Source organism: Euprymna scolopes, chromosome 45 (assembly GCF_053919585.1).
Source record: "Euprymna scolopes isolate OS-2025 chromosome 45, ASM5391958v1, whole genome shotgun sequence".
NCBI classification, from domain to species: Eukaryota; Metazoa; Mollusca; class Cephalopoda; order Sepiida; family Sepiolidae; genus Euprymna; species Euprymna scolopes.
The window spans coordinates 60,018,298-60,041,322 of NC_136526.1; the positions used below are offsets into that span (position 1 = coordinate 60,018,298).

Sequence of the window (23,025 nt, forward strand, 5' to 3'; positions counted from 1 at the left end):
TGCACTGAAGTCCGGCTGGTTGACTCTTAGTGCTGCGCACACCGGGGGCCTATCCTGAAACTCTACAACGCCAGCGTGCGTTATGCGCATGCCGCCCAGGGCTTTGATGGCATCGTAGCCTAGCAACAGGTCGAAACTCAGCGGCTTTTCGCGTTTCACCAGCGCTTCGACGTTGGCCGAGCTCCCAGTTCTTGTGCGAATATGTACCACACCCACGCCGCAACACATTCATATTTTTCCAGTAATGGTAGTTATCCTGACGTTCTTCTTTTTCCACGCCCGACAGAAGTCCGCACACACTATGGTGCGAGAGCAACCGGAATCAAGGAGGGCTGAACATAACGTGTCATTAACTCGGACCTGAATGACAGGGAGCGCCTTGTTTATTTTCTGTTCGGGGAAGAGGTCGGCACTGGCACCTTGTCCCCGTCCCCGTTTCCCGCACAGTCTCGGGCCATGTGCCCAGTCTTGTTACAGAGGTAGCAGCGAACAGCCGTCGACCGCCTTCTACAATTTCTTGCCATGTGGCCCCGCCCGTTGCATCTATAGCAGATGACATCACCTTGCGGGCTGGGTCCCTGAGACGGTCCTTCGCCACTTGGTGGGGCCTGTGCGACGGCGACTACCGGTTCCTGCACCGTCGAGTCATCCTTCATTATTCTCCTGGCTCTGTCCACTAGGTCATTCAGCGGTAGTGAGGATATGGTAGATGTTGCTCGCAGGAGCTGCTTTGCTCCAGCGGGGAGTCCTGACAGGAATTTGTAGGCTAGGGCCCTCTCGGGAAGACCGCCGAACAACACCGTCAGCTTCTTAATTTCGGTGAGATACATGTCCACAGTTTCGCCCAAGCATATAGACCTCGTCTCAAACTGCTCCCATGCAGTGGCGGGGTCAGTGGCGAACGCCTTGTACAACGCCGCCTTGATACTCGAGTAGTCACACTTCTCCTCAGCGCTGAGTTGCTGATATACAGCGAAGGCCCCGCCGGTCAGCCGCAGAGGAATCACGCGCTCGACATTTTTCACGCCGGACAACTGACAATGTAACTCGACCTTCTCAACCCAGCTGAGTACCGGGTCGGATCCGTCGAATTCCGGTATCAACTTTAGATCGAACCTATCCGCCATTGAAGAAAAGAAAACCAAGTTCGAAGTGGGGGGGGCCGAAATAGCTTGTATGAGTATCTTGTGTAGGAAACGGGGAGTCTCGTCGTGGGCGACGAAGCGTTTCACTGAAGAACCACGGCAACACACAGCGAACCAACAACCAATGACAGCCACGGTGCAAAGGTAACTAACAAAGCTCAGCTGACTGCACGAATAGAAACGGAACCCAACGGTCACTGTACTGATCGCCACGAACGTCAGAACCCGACTGCCTCGCACCTCCAATGGACCGATTTTTATTCCTCAAGATGGCCTATCTAATTTGCATCCCCGCAAGATCTCGCGCGATCCTGCGAGATTCCGTCTCTAATAAAAGCAGGCAGGCGCCATCTTGAAACTCTTTCGTCCGCTGCCCCGACCACAGGATCAGCCACCACCCCACACGCCAGGCACACACGGACCCTCTTGCGCCGAGGGCTACGGTTAGTCTCACAAAAGCAAATTATAACCTTCATTATAATATGCTTATTAGACATTTATTATTATTATTTTAGTAAGCAAATTATAACCTTCATAATAATATGCTTATTAGGCATTTATTATTATTTTTAAATTTTTAAATGTTTAATTATACTTTTATAATAAAAATATGTTATGGATTGTGTTTTTTTTTTTTTTTTTAATTTATGAACTGTTTTCCCCCAATAATATGTTTATAAACTGTTTACTTTTTTATCAAACAAAAATAGAACTTTTATAATGAAATATATATTATGAACTGTTTTCCATACATCAGGTGTTGGTATTTTTATAAATGATAAAGTAAAATACAACTTCTATAATAAAAGTTAGGTAAACGTGGATATAAAAAATATCCTTGCCAAATCACAGCTAAAAAAATCGTCTGCGTTAATCAAACTTAAAAATCGAATCGAAAACTCGAAAACAAATGAAACAAACTCTATTTTTATTATTAATAGAAAAGATGTATTTCCCCTTGTTATTATTTTAGTAAGAACGAATTACAATTTCGTGATCATTCTTACTAAAATGTTTTGTTATTCTTTTTACTAAAATAAAATTGTTAATTCTTCTATTTGAATAAAATTCACTGAAAATGAAATAAATAACGAAATAATAAATAAAAATCTCCAATTTCTTCTTGGTCAAATAACACGACAAATAAGAAATAAACAAGATTGTTTTTTTTTTCCGAAAACAAAATATTTGAAAAAACAAAACATTTTTAGTAAAAGTCGGTGGAGGGATTTTGGCAGATGACTATTAAAAATCTCATTTCGTTTGACTATTGGAAAAAAAAAAAATAGTTCATAAATATTTTATCAACAAAATCTTTAAAAAAAATAAAACAAAAAAAATGTTCATAAATATTAAAAAAAAACACAGTTAATAAACACATTTTTATTAGAAAGGTTATATTTTTCTTATAAAAGTTCAAAGCAAGAAAGTCCGCATTTACATTTTTTTCAAAAAGGGCAAATTTAATTTGAATTGAGTGTAACTTTTTAACGAACATATACCTAATTTGATTCACCTTTTATTCCTCTATAATTTTACCTGTCCATATTTGACATTTAATTGATATAGTGTTCATGTGAATTTAAAAAGTAGCTTCAAATCGGAAAGACAAAAAAAACTCCGCAGCAACAAATGAGCTGAAAACTAGTTAAAAATATTCACCTTTTTGCACCAGTAATTGTAAAATATCCATTTTTTAGGATCTCTAATCGTAATTGTTGTTATTTCTAGGGTATACAACGGACATTTAGTCCATGTACCTCGAGTCTCTCTTAGTGATAATCAGGAGCTTGTAGCAGTTAAAATTGCTACAATCGCAGGCAGGAGTTAATTTTAGCGGCTCAAGATTTGAAATCCATTTTCTCCCTGGCTTGTCCAATCACAAACCACCTCTCAATCACGTGACCCAGTACATAAAAGGCAAAATCACAAACCTTCTCCCTCTTACTCCATAGCTTAAGCATAAGAAATTAGCCTGGCATCAGAAATTAGCCTGGCATCAGATATTAGCCTGGGGCTTTCATCGAAGGCCGAATGTGAATACAGCAAGCTAACATGGCGACCTTCAAACTCGCATTTGTTTCCACGTGCATATATATATATATATATATGTATATATATATATATATATATATATATATATATATATATATATATATCCGCACTTTAACACACACACACACACACACATCCACGACAACACGTAAACACACTGAATACTTTCCGCTTTCTTTCTCCTTTCACCAGTCTCCTTCATCCCGACGACTACTGGCTACAAACATATGTGGACTGGATTATTCTCTTCTCCAACCAGCCGCCATGATATTAAATCTATCTTTACACAAGAACACTTCCAGCAACTAACCTGTTTCTCTCTTGCACATGCTACTAACGAGGATGACAAATAAAGTTGTTTATTAAATGTTAAGGTTTCGTTGTCTTCATGATTTAACTAAAAACTCAATAATCTCCACCTTTCTGATTTATCCAATCAATAAATCAGCCACAGCTTGAAATGTGATGAACAAACGCTACTGATTACTATGCCAAGCACCAAATCACCGGCAGTCTTCGTGATGCCAAAAATGCTGTCTTTCTACAGTTAAGAACAGCTTGGAAGAAGTTAATTTGCGAGAATATATTTCAAAACGCAAGCCAATGATTTATGTAAAGAGCAGAGAGCGCTGTCTGGTCTTTGTCAGATGCAATGACAATAATGACTCTTCATATTGGATGAAAGGGATTTTTAATGACAAAAGCAAGTTCAATAGGTTAGTGATGGTAGGCAGTACGTCCGTTAAAGGAAGAGCGAAGAATTTAATCCTATGTGCAAAGTTTCAACACTGCAGGGTGGTGAGGGTTCAGTTTTGGTGTGATACGTTATTAGTATCAATAGATAATGATCCCATTCATACAACTGGCATTGTCAAGATGTTCCTTAAAGAACATGATATTCCGTGTTTGGATTGGCCTGCACAATCTCCAGACCTCAATCCTATCAAAAAGGTTTGGCATTACATCAAGCAGCAATTACGCAAAGATAAAATTTTAAAATCTGGAAAAACTTTGGATAAAAATTAAAGAGAAGTGGGATGCGCTTTCACTGGAGTATTTCTGCAGACAATTTCAAGAAAATCCCCCTAAATTTGCAGTCAAATTGAAGAAGAGCGATGCTACTAAGTAATAACTAGTTCATTGTGCTCCTGTTGTATTTGTGTAACGTTAATGTTCTAACGTTACATTTAAATAAAAAATTTTCCATTATGTGGAGTTTCTTCTTTTTGCCTTCTCGATTTGAAGTTATTTATTTAAATTGACGTGAACAGTAGGATACTTCAATTAAAAATCAAATATGAACAAGTAAAATTATAGAGGAATAAAAGGCGATTCAATTAGGTTTGTGGTTTTTGTAAAAATGACAAGTGCGGATTTCTTTTTGGCGGCACGATATAATATATATATATATGTGTGTGTGTGTGTATGTGCCTACATAGTATGTGGATGTTTGTGAGTGTGTATGCACATGCATGCATGTATATATATATGTGTATGTGCGTGTATATGTATGTATATGTATCTTCCCCTACCTATTCTCAATCTTACTTGTGTGTGTGCGTGTACTTATGTCTGAATGATTAAGCGCATATATACATGCGTGGTTTGGTTGGAATAAAAAAAAAAATAAAAAAATATAATAATTAACCAATATGTGCCTGACGTGTTAGTGGTGGATGTGTGTGAGTACGTGTGTGAGTGTGTAGGTGGGTATGTATATATGTATGCTCCTACATATATGTCTATGTATGTGCGTGTGTGTATGTGTGTGTGCCTGCGTGCGTGTGCATGTGTACATGTATGTATATGTATGTGTGTGTGATTGTGTGTGAGTGTGTGCTATACATGGGGAAATAAAGTCTTTAAAAAACCCTAAAAAACATAAAAACCTTCACCAAATGAACCAAAAGCACCCTCTTTGTATCTAACTTTGACCGGACACTTTGAACACTTACGGTTGGAGACAGAATGTCTGAGACCACACATCACTCTGAAAAACACATTTAGTATCAGCTGAGGTAAAAATAACTTTTCAAACTCCCATTTTAAAGAAAAACTTTTTACGAAAACATCTGAAGAGAGCACACCCTAAGCTCGAAACGCGTTATAAAAATATTTTAAAATAAAAGTATGATGAAAACCTTAAAAAAAAAAAAAAACACAATTGTTGATGGCTACACTCTTTTAAATATACATTTTTTTTCTCTCGTTGGAACTACACAACCATCACTTTAAATATATATATATATATATATATATATATATATATATATATATATACATATACATATATATATACATATACATATATATATACATATACATATATATATATATATATATACATACATATATATATATATATATACATATATATATATATACATATATATATATATATATATATATACATATATATATATATATATATATACATATATATATATATATATATATACATATATATATATATATATATACATATATATATATATATATACATATATATATATATATATATATATATATATATATATATATATATATATATATATATAATATTCTAAATGTGTAAGGGTGCTCTATTTTCAGTATAAATATTACTGTGACATTTATTGGGTGGGTTTCTTCCACTATTTTGTTTTATTTCTAATTTTTTCTGGTTCTTAATATTACTTGTTTTTCGAACCGAATAAACATATTTCATTAAATAAAAACATTAAAACCTTATTCAGTTGATGTAGGAAAAAAAATTTTCTGACGCTTGATTGCATTTATTTGTTATATATTTGTTTTTTGAAAATTTTTTTCGTATTTTTGTAATATAAACCCCACTTTCGTGTTTTTTTTTTTTTATTCCATTTAATTTTGTCAACAAAAGAAAAACGATGTAAAAAGTGGGCGGGGTATGAGATGATTTTGTATTTTAATTTAAAAAAATGTCGATATTATTATATCAGTAAAATACAGAATTAACCTATACAAAAATAATGAGATTTTATTTTGTTGGGACGAGTACCTGAAATATTTGGTTGTAAAAACATACAAATATTTTAGATTTTTATATGGGGGATCAGTTAAGCATATAAATTTAATACAAAATGATCGTACATTTCCTAATCAGATATTTGTCACGAAATTTAGCCAACTGATTTTAATGAAATCTTTGGGTTATTTTTCTTATATAAAAATGGACAGACCCCAGTAATTAAATAGATACGTTTGAAAATGATATTTGGAAAAGGATAAAATCGAACTCAGTAAGCAGGAGTTAAAAGATAATAGAGATATTCAACTTAGGAATGCAGCGATTGTTCATTCTTTTAGAAATAACTGGATATTAAAAATGTCAGTAAAAGAATGGACAATACAAGTTAGAATAATGATGAAATAAAAAGGTTATAAATGAAACAATTCATTTAGGAATTTATTTTTACCAAACGGGATTAAGGCATGTGTAATTTGAATACGTGTAGGAATCACATTGTTGACCGCGCCTTCGACATCATAAAGAAAAGGGAATTCCTAATATATTGAGAGGGTTCAAGTCAGAGGAGGAGAGAGAGAGAGAGAAGAATTAGAAGGGGCCAGGGAGAGAGTTAGAAACTCAAAGAGTGATTTAGTCAGTGTCGAGCCGTCTTGAAGTTAAAGAGGAAAAAATAAGACCATCATCTGTCAACAGCAATATACACTCTCCGATATATATGTTCCCTCATAATAAACACGTTTCGATATATGTTCTCTCTGAGATAAACAATTATAGTATCGCATATTTGCCTGCGACCGGATGTTACCATTTCCCTCCTGGCACTCTCCTAAATAAAGTCGCTATCACGATTGCTCCATCGTTCAGCTTTACTTTCTTACTAAATACTAACAATCTACTGTTAGAAAGTTGACAATTACATCATGCCTCCCATTGTATTTGTTTTGGACCAATCATATCAGTCGATTCTGTTTGCAATGTATCGTTTCACTTTTAACGCGCTTTTTGTATTTTGTGTGTTTGCTCTCAGTTTCAGCAAAGGACTTGAACTGGACGGAAGGCAGAATCCGCTCCAGTTACATCAAACAGCCGAATCCTAAAAGAAAGATGCTTTCAAGCCCACCGAATATCTATCAGCCTATGTTACAGCAACATATATTGAGTGGGTTGCTAACAGTATTTTGTATAGTTTTTTAGTTTATACTCATTTTCATAAACTTATGTATTAAACACAGAGTCCGTCGCTATTTGCTTTTTTCAAATACATCGGTAATCACTGTATGTTTTTTTAGCTGAATAAATACTTTGCATAAATAAAAACACTAAAAATTGTCCAGTTAGGTAGAAAAGTAACTTATCTTGCCTTTGATAAAATTTATTTGTCATATATTTGTTTTTTGACAAGTTTTTCGAATCTATGTGTGTAGTAATACAAACCGAAGATAACAAGAAAAATCTTTATGATGTATGTACCTGTCACCGCATGAAGATGTCGAATGATAGATTGCTGGCAACAATGCCCGGAAAACTCGCCATCGGAAAAACCGTATCCGGAAAACTCGTCCATTTTTTACTATGTAGGGAAACCTCGTCCATTTTGAAATAAATATCGATTTAAAACACATTTTATTACTGTTCTTGAAAGATATATTGTTTTTAAAGGCGGCTATGCATATTGGATCGGTGCATCATCGCCATAATATTTTTTAATATTATTTTTACACTTATGTATTATCGAAGAAAGCAAATATTTGATTCAGAAGAAAAATGAAATCATTTATTTAAAAAAATACTTTTGTTTAAACAATTTTTGTTTTATTACGAAACAAAAGAAAAGAAAGAAACACTTATGTATTATCAAAGAAAGCAAATTCAGAAGAATTAATTTAGTTTTAACATTTTTTGTTTAATTACGAAACAAAAAAAGAAAGGATATTTGTACAGTTTAATCAAGACATTAAAAAATGGAACTATCGAAAAAGTTATAGTGTACGTATCCGTTATGGAATGAAGTTTTCTGGAAAAAAAATTCACTTAATTTCATGTAGTTTTTTTTTTTTAAGCGAAAAAACAATTTGTTATAATACCGAGCATAAGGTTTAGAAAGAAAAGCTAGTATCGAAGATGGGAAGGGAGTGTCGGCACTTTAAACTGAGTTATCTCCCCTGGCGTGTTCAAAATTTTCAAAGACTTCAACGCGCTGATTAAACTGTACAAGTACCAAAAAAAGAAAACACTTATGAAAGAAAGCAAATCAAGAAGAATGAATTTAGTTTAAACAATTCTTGTAACAAACATGATTGGGGCAAGTGTGTAGTTTAGCGGCGTAAATTATTTGACAGACAAACAAATTATAAAAGCTATTTATTGTTTAATAAAACACATTATTAGAATCTAAGGATAAAACCCGAAAAAATTTCATTTTGATTTTTTTTTTTTGTCAACATTTTTTATTAGACTAAATGTACAACAATCAAGGTATTTAAAATTTGGCCTTTCTAGGGTTTGACAGATTGGCCTTTTTAATTTTGACCTTTTTAATTTTGACCTTTTTTACCTTCTTTCATGAACCATGTTTTTGGGTGCCATATTTTTTCTAATGAAAGTGCGTAAAAAAGGGGCCAAATTTAGCCTTAAAAAGGCCAATCTGTCAAACCTTAGAAAGGACAAATTTTAAAAGCAATACAACGGCTTCGAATATCGTGAATTTAGTCTAATAAAATATCAAGAAAAAATAATAAAAATTAAATTTTTTCGGGTTTTATTTCAACCTTTGGGTCTAATAATGTGTTTTATATAAAGATAAAAAGTTTTTATAAATTTTTGTTTGTTAAATAATTTACGCCGCTAAACTACACATTTACCCAAGATTGGTACTCATGCACTTATTGATCTGTGCTGAAATAATAACGTTATTATTTAGAGGGGCATTCTTAACATGAGCACGGGAGGATGTTTTGTACCTATTCTGTTCTTTCATCTAACAATTTAATAAAAACAGATATCGGAAAACTTTATTTAGTTTAGTAAAACGCATCAAGAAAAGATGACCACCGTCCGCATACTGCAAAAGGGTCTATTGTTTTTTCTAAATAAAATATTTATTTTATTATTTGATAATACAATAAGTGTTAACCCTATGACCTTCGCCTTCACCGAGGTGCATGACTTATATGACCTTCACCTCCACCGAGGTGCACGACTTATATATAAAAACAACTTCTTAATCAACTGCTAATGCACACGTCACTGTAATGTCCAATGACAACAACAACAACCTTCTCACTCGACCTGCCTTTCATACCACCCTCTCCATCCCTCCTCTTACGCATGCGCCCGGGGATTCCTGACGACCTCGAAACTTCTGCTTATAAAAACCCAAGTTTTCTTGTCGCGCATGCCTACACAAGGCGCTAACATGTAGGCGTTTGTTTTGTTGGTAAGTACTACACACCCCCTGATCTGATGATCACATAGAGTGCACTCCGGAGGTGGCCTCTTAGTTCGCTGGCTTCTGCAAAGGGTGGTATTTACAATCTCGGATTCAGGTTCTGGTTCTGGTTCTGGGTGTGGTTCTGGTTCTGGTTCTGATCCTGCCTGATCAGACGAACTACAACTACCACTCTCTTGCTCGGTGACCTCACTTATCAGCAGCTAATCATCTGATGATTCATCGCTCTCTGTAGTTGTGGGATGTACTTCACTAGCTGGGCGAAGATCGCGCACATGGCGTGGGGTTCCATCAACAAGGACCGACTGCTGGCTGACCACTCCAGATATTCGTCCTCGCTTGAACTTGGTGGTGCACAAGTTTCCAGGGGGTCTTACCCAAACTGAATCTTCTACCTTGTATTTGTCATGATTCTCCTCGTCGATTGGCTGGACAGTGTCAATGCCCTTTATCCTAACATGGTATTTGTGTATGGCATTGGCCAGTGCTGTTGTTAGTGTCTTCCCATCCTTTGGTGTGATGTTATACTAATACGTGGCCTCCGTAATGGTGCATTGCTTTCTGGCAGCAATTCTCTTGATGCTGCGATGGCTCCTCTCAGCAATGCCATTCCCTGATGGCACATGAGCACATCGCAGTCGTAGTCGGACACCCCACTCATTCAACAACTGCCGAACTTGGTGGCTACAAAAAGCAGCATCATTGTCCGTCAATATCTCTTCCGGTGCACCTTGCTCAGAAAAGATAGATGACAGTTGGCGGACAACGTTCGCTGAGTCCTGCCTGGTCATTTGACGCCACACCGCAAAATGAGTGGGTCCACAGTCGATAAGGGTTAGAAAGGGCTTACCACTGTAATGGGTAATATCCATCACTACTCGTTGCCACACATGCTCAACTTCCAATCGCCCCTTCTGCCATTGCTCAGGTGCAGGATCGATAGACTGGCAGTGCTTGATGATCTGCCTGACAACTGCCCTTGTAACTGCCGGATCCACACGCCTCGCAAAATGCAGAGTTCTTTTGATACCTGGATACATGAATTCTTTGTATTTGGCATGAGCTAATCGCACCAACTGCGCAAGATCGAGTAGCGAACTCCACGCCTGTCTTCACAGCTTCATACCATTTGTGAGGCACACGGGTTAGTTGGTCTGCACAATTACAGTGTGATGCCACGAGCTTTACACTCACTGACAGGTCATACTTCGATACCAGACTCTTCAGGGTGTTTAGCCTCTGCTGGATTAACATCTCACCGGCTGCCTTAGTGCGGACTCTCGTTCATCCCGAAAGAGTGTCGGACACCCAGTGGTAGACGCAGAGAGAATCCGTGTACAAGTGCAACTTCTTTGACTGCCATTGCAGTGCCAGATTAAAACCCTTCACAACAGCATCCAGTTCCGCCAGGGTGATGTGTTGAGCATCATTCATGGGTTGCAGCCAGCACGCGTTTCAATTACGTTTCCATGTTGCTCCAATAACACTCCCAATGCCAAAGAACTAGCGTCAACCCACACATTCACAGTGTCCCCATCGACACACCATTCTCCACGGGCAGGCTCCTCCTTGTCAATTCTCTCTAGAGTTTACGTCGTCATCAGAGTTAGAAGAGCATCATCAGATTCATCATCCCAACCTGTAGTTACTAAACTTGCCCTGCGGTTGATGACACCCACAGCTGCTTGGAGCCATTCACACGCTGGTAAGTGACCAATAAGTTTCCCACACAAGAAAAAATAGTTCGCCGCGTAATAACATCAGGGATGTTTGGAATCTCACTGCCACACCTCCATCGTAAAGTACCATCTTTCCCGCAGACGTCCAATCCTAATATCCGTGCTCCATCCCTCAGATGTTCGGGATCCTTACACTCCAACCCGAATTGAGCTAACTTTTCTCTGATGTGCGACACAGATTGGATATCTTCATTGGCGTACACATCGTCAATATAGGCCGATGTTGCGTCCTCAGTGGTCTTTTCTTGGGACAACACTGCATTTACAATGTTCTTCATGATTTGCGGTGCCACATTTAGCCCAAAGCCAAGTCGAGTAAGGCAGTATCTCTGAACCCGGAACCACACTGTCTGGAACGGCCACAATGTCTCATCCACTCGCACCTGCAAATAAGCCTTCTGAAAGTCTACTATAGACACATTGGAGCCCTTCTGGTGCCATTCTCTCAGCTTGCTGGCGCACACATCAGCATCGGCAGTGTAAGTTTCAATGTATCTATTGAGTTCACGATAGTCCAGCACCGATCGAACTTTTGATTTGTTATGCTGGACTACCGCCATTAAGGGAATCAGACCCTTGGGTGGTCCTAGCTTGTTGGGGTAGGGGATCAGCCATCCATCCTGGATCCATGCCTCAAGCTCCTTCTCGTATTCATTACGGGCCTCGTTGGGTATCGAGTACTCTGCAATGCTATTCTTGAGATCGGTTGGCACCCTTCCTTCTGTCCACTTCCACGATGCAGTCCATGCTTTTTGGTGATGGTCATAGTCCACCTTAAAATCAATGTGAACTGCAGCACACACTGGGGTTTCCAAAAATCGCACAGTCCCATCTCTTCCGATAACAACTCCCCCCAGTGCCTTAATAGCATCATATCCCAACAGTACATCGAATCCCAGCAAATCCCCTCGCATCACCAGCACATTAATGTCTGCGGCCACACCAGAGTCTGTGTGGACTTTGACAGTTCCGGCTCCACAGCAAGCTTGCGTATTGCCACCTATTGTGGTTACTTTGATGTTCTGCTTTGTCCAGTTTCGACACAACTTGGCACTCATGATGGTGTGTGAGCACCCGGAGTCAAGAAGAGCTGAACAAGGCACTTGGTCCATGTACACATTTATTGTCGGTTGTGCCTCAATTAAATCTTGTCCGGGGAACAGGGCGGCGCTGACGTCCTTCCCCCTGATGCATATCCCACACAATTTTGGGATAAATGTCCATAACTACCACATTGGAAACAGCGCGGGCGCCCCCGCCCCTTATTAGTACAACTTTTTGTGAAATGGCCTCGCTGGCCGCAGCAGAAACATCTCCCATTGGTCGTGGGTCTCAAACTGGGACTCTTCTCAGCATTAGTCTTGGCTGCCTGCGCCATCATTACCACCGGTTCCCTCAGGTCCTCCTCATCTCTGATAATGGCTTGAGCGCGTTCCAACAAATGTTCCATGGGCGTTACAGATACGCTGGTGGAAGCCCTCAACAGTTGCTTATACATGGGTGGGAAGGCCGGCCACAAACGCATACGCCAGTGTCTGCTCTGACACTCCATTGCCAAATAGAATTGCAAGTTTCTTCAGCTCCGCGAAAAAGACGTCCACGGTTTCTCCTGGCATGAGCTTCCTAGAGGCAAATGTTTCGTAGGCCGTGCAGGGATCCATGGCAAATGCCTTGTATAAAGAATTTTTTATATAGATAACATCAGCCTTCTCCATGGCACTAAGTTGCTGATACACACTCAGGGCGCCTCCAGCCAATCTCAGGGGAATCACGATATGCACCCCCTTTACTTCACAGAGGTTGAAGGTCAGCTCAACCCTTTCGACCCAGTCAACAACAGAAGTGGATCCGTCGAATTTGGGTATCAGTTGTAAATCAAACTTTGCCCCAGCCATTGTTGTCCAGGAAAAAAGACGAAACAAAATAGCCGAAATAGCTTATGACCTTCACCTTCACCGAGGTGCACGACTTATATGACCTTCACCTTCACCAAGATGCATGACTTATATATAAAAAACAACTTCTTAATTAACTGCTAACGCACGTGTCACTGTAACGACCTGCCTTTTATACCACTGCCTCAATCCCTCCTTTTGCGCATACGCCCGGAGATTCCTGACAACCTCGAGACTTCCGCTTATAAAAACCCAAGTTTTGTAGTCGCAGGTGCCTACACAAGGCACAAACACGTGGGCGTTTGTTTTGTTGGTAAGTACTTCAAAACCTAAAGCATTTTTAAAAATAAATATATGGTTTCGGTTTCCCTTCCGTTCAGTTTCGTTACATAATCAACCGGTAGCTTGATTTTTTTCCAAGCAGTGATCTAGGACATTACCTTTAAAAATATACAATTTTATTTTCGTTTGCAGGGGGATGCGTTTTAAAACGATATTTACCTCAGCATTTTCTTTAATTTTCTATTTTTGAACGATTATCAAAACTCCTGAGACGTGATCCTCTCATGTCGGACATTTTTTGCTCAAAAGTAACACTCGACATTATTGTATTTATGTATTTATTTTTAAATAAATAAACTCTTTAAAAAAGTTGAACCACTAAAAACTTACAAAGCTAGGTAGAAAACGGATACTTAGAAAAATCAATTTTTTTTAACAATAGTAAACAAGTAATTTTTTTTTTTTTTTTAAATATTATGGGATGTGTATTCTATTTTAAAGATAATATCTTCTTCAAGAACGGTCTTAAAATGTGTTTTCAATCGATATTTATTCCATACAAGACCAATTTTCATACCTAGCAGAAGGGGCGAGTTTTCCTATATTCATTTTGAGCATCGGCATTTATTTTGCACGTACCTAACATTAACGGATGCAATATTTACCTTCTTGTATGGTCGTTCTTCTTGTTCAGTTAAAATTATTACATGGTTTCGTTTTTCGTGTCTTTACTTCGTGACTCCGTGATCAAGTCTACTTTTTTGTTTTACAGGAGTAAACAAGTAAAAATGATTTTTTAAAATATTATCGGGGTCATAAAATGTGCTTTCAATCGATATTAATTCAATAATGGACCAGTTTTCCTACCTAACAAAAATGGACGAGTTTTCCTAAATTCTCCCCACTCATATTCAAATTATTTGGGGGGGGGGGAATAGGTGATTTCTTAGCAACCCATGAATTAATTTTAGCAATAAAATCATAATTTTTAATTCAATAGAATTTGTAATTAGAAAAAATAAAATAAAATAATAAAAACAACACTTGAAATCACAAAAAATGAAAATAATTATTTCAATTTTCTGCAAACTTGGTTATTTATAAAATTTACAGGCGATATTCGTTTTCAGCATATCCGAAAACCAAAAAAAAATCGCCATTTTAAAGGAAAATGTTAAGCTGGACAGCAGGTAAAAATTTTCACATAAATAAATAGAAAAAAAGAGTTATTGGCTTTCGGGTCAAAATCAAAGTGTAGTATCTGTCTGCAGTTGCTGATGCAGCACTTAACTTTTTTATTCCCGGTTAGTGAATAAGAACGGAGACAATTATTTTTGTTTCTATCTAGAATGCACTTTTTCGGGGAGCTATATTTTTCTTTCTATCCAGAGTGTACCTTTTACCTCACATTAAAAACTGATCACAATAAAAAAAAAATATTTTAATTTTCTGCGAACTTGCTTTTCCGGTCGCCATCTTAAAATGTTCACTTCCACCCGTCAAACTCGTCTCGTTTAAATTAACTCATCTTATAATCGTTTCTTTGTTAAAAACAGATTGCCAAACAAAAAGTAAGTATTTATTAATTTAATTGCTTTTGAGGCTCTTTTTTTTTATTACATTATGATCCCCTTTGTTTTACTACAGGGGCGCGTCGAAATCATTATGATTGCCTTTGTTTTAATAGAGAAATGAGTCAACATTCCATGATTGCATATAAACGAAGAATGGTACTATAGACATCACTCGAATCGCGTTTTTATTGTTTATTTTTATTTTTAATTTTTTTCTTTTTTTTTTTTTCAAGTGCTTTGAAAATCATTTTTATATTGAAAACATCGCAATTACATAACATATTATTACGTACTGTAACAATCCCTAACGGCCAAAAATACATGAATGGAAAAAAGAAAAAACGTTTTTCGGTATGATTCAGTTAAAATGAAACCTTAAAACCCGGCTACTAAAAACATCACAAGAAGATATTTTAGAAAAAAGTGGGAGAGTAATACCGATACTGACAAAAAATAAATAGAAAGTGCCTAATTTTAAGTACTAAACGCGCATTAATTTTAGTTTTGATGAAGATAAAACATCGTAGATGACAATTTATTTTTTTAAATATTTCTCATATATTTTACAAAAAATAAATAGGAAATTAATTTTAGTTTTGATGAAGATACAACATCGTAGATGACAATTTATTTTTTTAAATATTTCTCATATATTTTACAAAAAATAAATAGGAAATTAATTTTACTTTTGATGAAGATAAAACATCGTAGATGATAATTTATTTTTTTAAATATTTCTCATATATTTTACAAAAACTAAATAGGAAATTAATTTTACTTTTGATGAAGATAAAACATCGTAGATGACGATTTATTTTTTTAAATATTTCTCATATATTTTACAAAAAATAAATAGGAAATTAATTTTACTTTTGATGAAGATACAACATCGTAGATGACAATTTATTTTTTTAAATATTTCTCATATATTTTACAAAAAATAAATAGGAAATTAATTTTACTTTTGATGAAGATAAAACATCGTAGATGATAATTTATTTTTTTAAATATTTCTCATATATTTTACAAAAAATAAATAGGAAATTAATTTTACTTTTGATGAAGATAAAACATCGTAGATGACAATTTATTTTTTAAAATATTTCTCATATATTTTACAAAAAATAAATAGGAAATTAATTTTACTTTTGATGAAGATAAAACATCGTAGATGGCAATTTATTTTTTTAAATATTTCTCATATATTTTACAAAAAATAAATAGGAAATTAATTTTACTTTTGATGAAGATAAAACATCGTAGATGATAATTTATTTTTTTAAATATTTCTCATATATTTTACAAAAAATAAATAGGAAATTAATTTTACTTTTGATGAAGATAAAACATCGTAGATGACGATTTATTTTTTAAAATATTTTTCATATGTTTTACAAAAAATAAATAGGAAGTGCCTAATTTTAAGTACTGAACGCGCATTAATTTTACTTTTGATGAAGATACAACATCGTAGATGACAATTTATTTTTTTAAATATTTCTCATATATTTTACAAAAAATAAATAGGAAATTAATTTTACTTTTGATGAAGATAAAACATCGTAGATGACGATTTATTTTTTAAATATTTCTCATATATTTTACAAAAAATAAATAGGAAGTGCCTAATTTTAAGTACTGAACGCGCATTAATTTTACTTTTGATGAAGATACAACATCGTAGATGACAATTTATTTTTTTAAATATTTCTCATATATTTTACAAAAAATAAATAGGAAATTAATTTTACTTTTGATGAAGATAAAACATCGTAGATGACAATTTATTTTTTTTAATATTTCTCATATATTTTACAAAAAATAAATAGGAAATTAATTTTACTTTTGATGAAGATAAAACATCGTAGATGACAATTTATTTTTTTTAATATTTCTCATATATTTTACAAAAAATAAATAGGAAATTAATTTTACTTTTGATGAAGATAAAACATCGTAGATGACAATTTATTTTTTTAAATATTTCTCATATATTTTACAAAAAATAAATAGGAAATTAATTTTACTTTTGATGAAGATAAAACATCGTAGATGACAATTTATTTTTTTAATATTTCTCATATATTTTACAAAAAATAAATAGGAAATTAATTTTACTTTTGATGAAGATAAAACATCGTAGATGACAATTTATTTTTTTAAATATTTCTCATATGTTTTACAAAAAATAAATAGGAAATTAATTTTACTTTTGATGAAGATACAACATCGTAGATGACAATTTATTTTTTTTAATATTTCTCATATATTTTACAAAAAATAAATAGGAAATTAATTTTACTTTTGATGAAGATAAAACATCGTAGATGACAATTTATTTTTTTAAATATTTCTCATATATTTTACAAAAAATAAATAGGAAATTAATTTTACTTTTGATGAAGATAAAACATCGTAGATGACAATTTATTTTTTTAAATATTTCTCATATGTTTTACAAAAAATAAATAGGAAATTAATTTTACTTTTGATGAAGATACAACATCGTAGATGACAATTTATTTTTTTTAATATTTCTCATATATTTTACAAAAAATAAATAGGAAATTAATTTTATTTTTGATGAAGATAAAACATCGTAGATGACAATTTATTTTTTAAATATTTCTCATATATTTTACAAAAAATAAATAGGAAATTAATTTTACTTTTGATGAAGATAAAACATCGTAGATTCAATTTATTTTTTTAAATATTTCTCATATATTTTACAAAAAATAAATAGGAAATTAATTTTACTTTTGATGAAGATAAAACATCGTAGATGACAATTTATTTTTTTAAATATTTCTCATATATTTTACAAAAAATAAATAGGAAATTAATTTTACTTTTGATGAAGATAAAACATCGTAGATGACAATTTATTTTTTTAAATATTTCTCATATATTTTACAAAAAATAAATAGGAAATTAATTTTATTTTTGATGAAGATAAAACATCGTAGATGACAATTTATTTTTTAAATATTTCTCATATATTTTACAAAAAATAAATAGGAAATTAATTTTACTTTTGATGAAGATAAAACATCGTAGATTCAATTTATTTTTTTAAATATTTCTCATATATTTTACAAAAAATAAATAGGAAATTAATTTTACTTTTGATGAAGATAAAACATCGTAGATTCAATTTATTTTTTTAAATATTTCTCATATATTTTACAAAAAATAAATAGGAAGTGCCTAATTTTAAGTACTAAACGCGCATTAATTTTACTTTTGATGAAGATAAAACATCGTAGATGATAATTTATTTTTTTTTTAATATTTCTCATATATTTTACAAAAAATCATTAAATTCATGTAAATATGGAAGATGTCGTTCTACAATTCATTGTTAAGATCAACTCAAAACAAAAATGGCTTTTTCTATCTCTTCTTATATACTCTTGAAGGACAGATAACTAACTGGTACTTCCTGTACCGTTATCAGATAACTTCTAGATACTATTCCAACACATTAGTCAATAACTCTTTTCTCGCTACATCCCACATACTGTGACCACAGGATGAATTATCATGATCATTTTTGCGTGCACCAGAGAACTTGTGAAATTTTCTATGCATTTGTGTTAACAAGTTCTTGGCGCTCTTGTTCTGCAACGTGAAGGTTGTCTTAATGATGGAGGAATGTCTATGTATGTTTATCATCCTGTGTTGCTCTCTACTTCCTTTGTGGTATCATCAATTTCCATTCTTTCTCATCAGGCTCACCAGTCGACCTGACATACATTTTAAATTTAAATGTAAATATGTCACTTAAAAAACAATTTACAAAAGTTTGACTCAATTATATGTAATCTGTTTTTGGCATTTTCACATCTTTGATCGCTAATTAAATGTAAATGTATTGCTTTAAAAACAAAATACAAAAAATATACGGAAAGAACAAAAGTTGTTGGCACCTTAAAACTAAGCCTTATCGTGCTATAAAGCTGCTTACACCTGAGAGTATCCTGTACCGATATAAGGCTACCATCGTCATGTATGGAGTATTGTTGCCATATCTGAACTGGTTTGCATCTACCACTAACCTTAACCTTAACCAACAAACCTGCTTAGCAACAAAATTACACCCTTTCACTGTTGAGGTTCCCAAATGTTAAAAAGTTTCTACTCAAATGGCTTCTTCCCTGTGTGGGCTGAAAATGAGTAAAAAGCCTTAAAAATAATGGATCGCCAATGAAATGTAAATGTTTTGCTTTAAATATAAAATACAATAAATATAATGTAGTACTTACCAACAAAACAAACACCCGCGTGTTTGTGCCTTGTATAGGCATGCGCGACAACAAAACTTTGGTTTTTATAAGCAGAAGTCTTTAGGTTGTCAGGAATTTACAGGCGCATGCACAAGAGAAGGGATTGAGAGAGTGGTATAAAAGGCAGGTCGAGTGAGAAGGTTGTTGTTGTTGTTGTCATTGGACGTTACAGTGACGCATGCGTTAGCAGGTGATTAAGAGGCTGTTTTTTTTGTGTGTCAAGTCACGCACCTTGGTGAAGATCATATAAGTCGTGACCTCGGTGAAGGTAAAGGTCATATATAAAGAAAGATAAAAAAAATCCTCGGCCCCTTAAAACCAAGCTTGTGAAGACATCCGTCAGTTAATTCATTCACATGACCAAACTATCATTAGAAAATTGGATGAAGAATGGCAGTGGTAGAAAGAAAACTTTGAGAAACTGCTTTATCACTTTGCTCTTGTGGTGAATATGGTTGTGGCTCAAGCTGAGGAATATGAATGTAACACTGCACTGAATAGATGGAGAGATGTCTAGCATCACTTGCAACACAAGCACTTGTTAAACTGTTTCTAATATTGTGACTTTAGTCCCTTGCCATCACATTATCCTCTACATAATTCATTCACTTTTTTACTCTTATTCACCTCAAACAAGGCATATTGCCACTTTAATGTGGGGGGTAACTATTTAAGATTATGTCTACAGGGACACTATAGCGAGTTAAGCAGCAAGATATCTTGTTGCATTACATTTAAATTTCTGTGTGTTAGTAACAGTCAAACAGCAAAGATGGAGAGAATTCCAAAATCTAGTAGTTTGAGGTAAGAAAGTATAACAAAAAGAAAGTATTATAGTAAAAAGATAAGTTGTCAGCAAAAAGTAGCTGAGCAGAGGCTTGGTTCCCACCAGTTTAGCAAATAACCAAAAAGGTCCTGAACAGAAGCATATGCTCTATCCCAACCATCATCAATGGAAGTGAGGCATTCTCGTCAGCAATGGCCAAACTCTTTACCAAGAAGTTTACAGATCATTCTATTCTATGCTATCAGTGCTTCCCAGCCCCCATGTTTTCTCCCGTGTCTAAACACATGCTATGCGCCATACAAATGTCTGTGCATGATGTTGCCAAGTTAATCAAAAATCTTGATTCCAGTAAAGCAACTTGGCTGCATTCAAATTATTGTGCTAAAAAAGCTTCAAACAGAACTAGCTCCTATACTTACAAATGATTTTAAGCATTGTATTAAGGAAAACCTCATCAGTATGTCCCGTATTTAAAAATTCAGGTGATCGAGTATCTCTCTTTCAGTACACACCAATCAGTCTCCTGTAAGTTGCTAGAATCTGTGTTAAATAGAGAAATAGTCAACCACCTCAGCAAAAATAACCTCTTCAGTGACATGCAATATGGTTTACATTTTGCTAGATCTACAGCAGATGTTCAAAAAGTGTTATTTTATAGGAATACCAAATCTCTAAACAGAGACTTCCTTTTTAAGACAATTGCTCTTGACATATCAAAGGCTTTTGATAGGGTATAGCATAAAGGTCTACTCACAAAATCCCGGCTGCAGTATAGCTGGAAATATCTTGTCAGTTATTAAATAATTTCTTTCTAAGAGGTTCATAATTTAATGGGCAGAAATCAGAAGATCAGAGTATAAATACTGGAGTCTGTCAAGAGTCCATTATAGGCCCACCTCTGTTCTTGATCTACATCCATGATCTCCCAAATCACATCTTAAGATAATTAGTAGATATTTGTTGACAAAATACCATCTATGGCAATATATCAAAGGCCGTATACAACCAAGTTCTCTTTGATTCTCTCTCCTCTGATGTTGAGCTCGTGGTGTAATGGAGAAAGAAGTAGTTGGTTAATTTTAATGCATCTAAAACAAAGCCTCTATCTCTACCTCATTAATGGTCTGATTTCTGTCTGTCATCAATTGAAATGAATGGCTCTCGTCTTGAGGCTCCATGTTTTGATGAGTTTCTGGGTCTGACCTTTACTCCTGATCTGAGATGGAACATGCATATCAAAATTGTTGCCAAGGTCGCTGGAAAAATGGTGTAATCATTCTACCGATCCAGTAAATATCTCACTGCTGATGAAATTCTCTACCTGTATAAGAGTCAAGTACATACTAGGATTGAGTACTGTTGCCACATCATGTCAGGAGCGACTAGAACAGCTCATCCTGCCTTGAGAGTGTTCAAAATAATTTTGAAGATTAGTAGTTTCTCTTCCCTAAAACTTTTTACTACAAGAGACATTGAGAACCTGTCTCTGCTTTATTTTTATTTTCACTGCAAGTGCTCGTCTGAGCTCCAATCTATGGTCTCCACTTTCCTGACTTTCATGCTCAAACCAATATCAATAATTTCACCCACTCTATCTGTGTCTAAACATACACGTAAATTCCATGAACAAAGCTTTCTCTTAGAACTGTACGTCTGTGGAATTCTGTTCCATTTTCCTGCTTTCCAACTGACTACAATATGGCCATCTTCAAGTCCAATATGAACAAGTTCTTGATGAGCCATCCCCTTACGCTATCCAATTTACCAAATCTCTACTAATGATTGCTATGATATTTTTCTATTCATCTTGATGCTATGCTGATTATTTGGACAAAAACTCTTCAGGTAGCATAGTATTAATCATAACAATCTGTAGATGAGAACGTTTCTTATAATTGTTAAAGGAAAGAAGCTTAGTCTTAGCAGCAATCACTGTTACCATTTATTCATACCTCATTCCATTATAGACTGATAGTAATTTTTAAGGTTTTGTACATTGCGTACATATGTGCAAATTACTTTCCCTCTTATGTCTATAAGGAGTATGGTGTCCGCAGAAAATATATCAATCTCCGACACAATGTTATCAAGTTCCTAATGAATATCAGGAATAATAAAATGTAAGGGTCGAACTCTAAAGCACACCTGTATTTATATCATTTTGCATGGATGGAGAATTACTAGGGACAACCTGATTTTTCTTTTGTTTAAGAAGAATCTGATGATATTAACATTGTACAATTTAATTCTCATGAGAAAACCTTCATCCCATTTTTCTTATTTTTAATCTTTAAATGACATAAGGATACATAATTTCTCTCGGGAACAAATACCAAGATGAACAACTTTAAATACTGAGGCTACTGAAGGAGATTCTTGTTCGTCATTTTCTACTAACAATCTTTTAATAACTTATTGGTAATATGTTCCATAACTTCTTTTACCTCCTCTTTATTCCTTTCTTAGATTGCGCCATATCTTTTCTGCCCTCTAATAAATCACTGAAAACAACTAATTCTCCTACAAACGTGTCACTATCTTGCTCATTACTACAGAAGGGAATGTTGCCAACGTATTGCTCAAGTTGATAGTAAAAAACGTGTCACTTCTGATCAAATCATCATTCATTGTGAATAAATCCAAGGAAATGATGAAGAATATCTTGGCATAAACCTGTTGTTTCACTCCCATTATTTTTAATTATTTGAAGTGTCATCTACACAATGATGATAACAATAAACCATCTTGCGTTAGATTGTCCTAACCTTCTAACATAAACAGTTCATTTACTGTTTTGCCGATGTTTTCAGACAAGAAATCTA

General features: G+C 34.6%; 2 long non-coding RNA genes across 2 annotated transcripts in view; one reads left to right on the forward strand and one right to left on the reverse strand.

Annotated features, from left to right (window-relative positions):
- LOC145269790 (uncharacterized) overlaps window positions 1–23,025 on the reverse strand; it is a 261,099-nt gene that overhangs the window by 160,802 nt on the left and 77,272 nt on the right. The gene's annotated exons all lie outside the window — the stretch shown is intronic.
- The window catches only part of LOC145269094 (uncharacterized), a 13,696-nt gene continuing 5,701 nt past the window's right edge, over window positions 15,031–23,025 (forward strand). The window contains exon 1 of the long non-coding RNA XR_013864951.1: window positions 15,031–15,124. This is a non-coding gene — a long non-coding RNA (uncharacterized LOC145269094). The remainder of the gene's footprint in view (window positions 15,125–23,025) is intronic.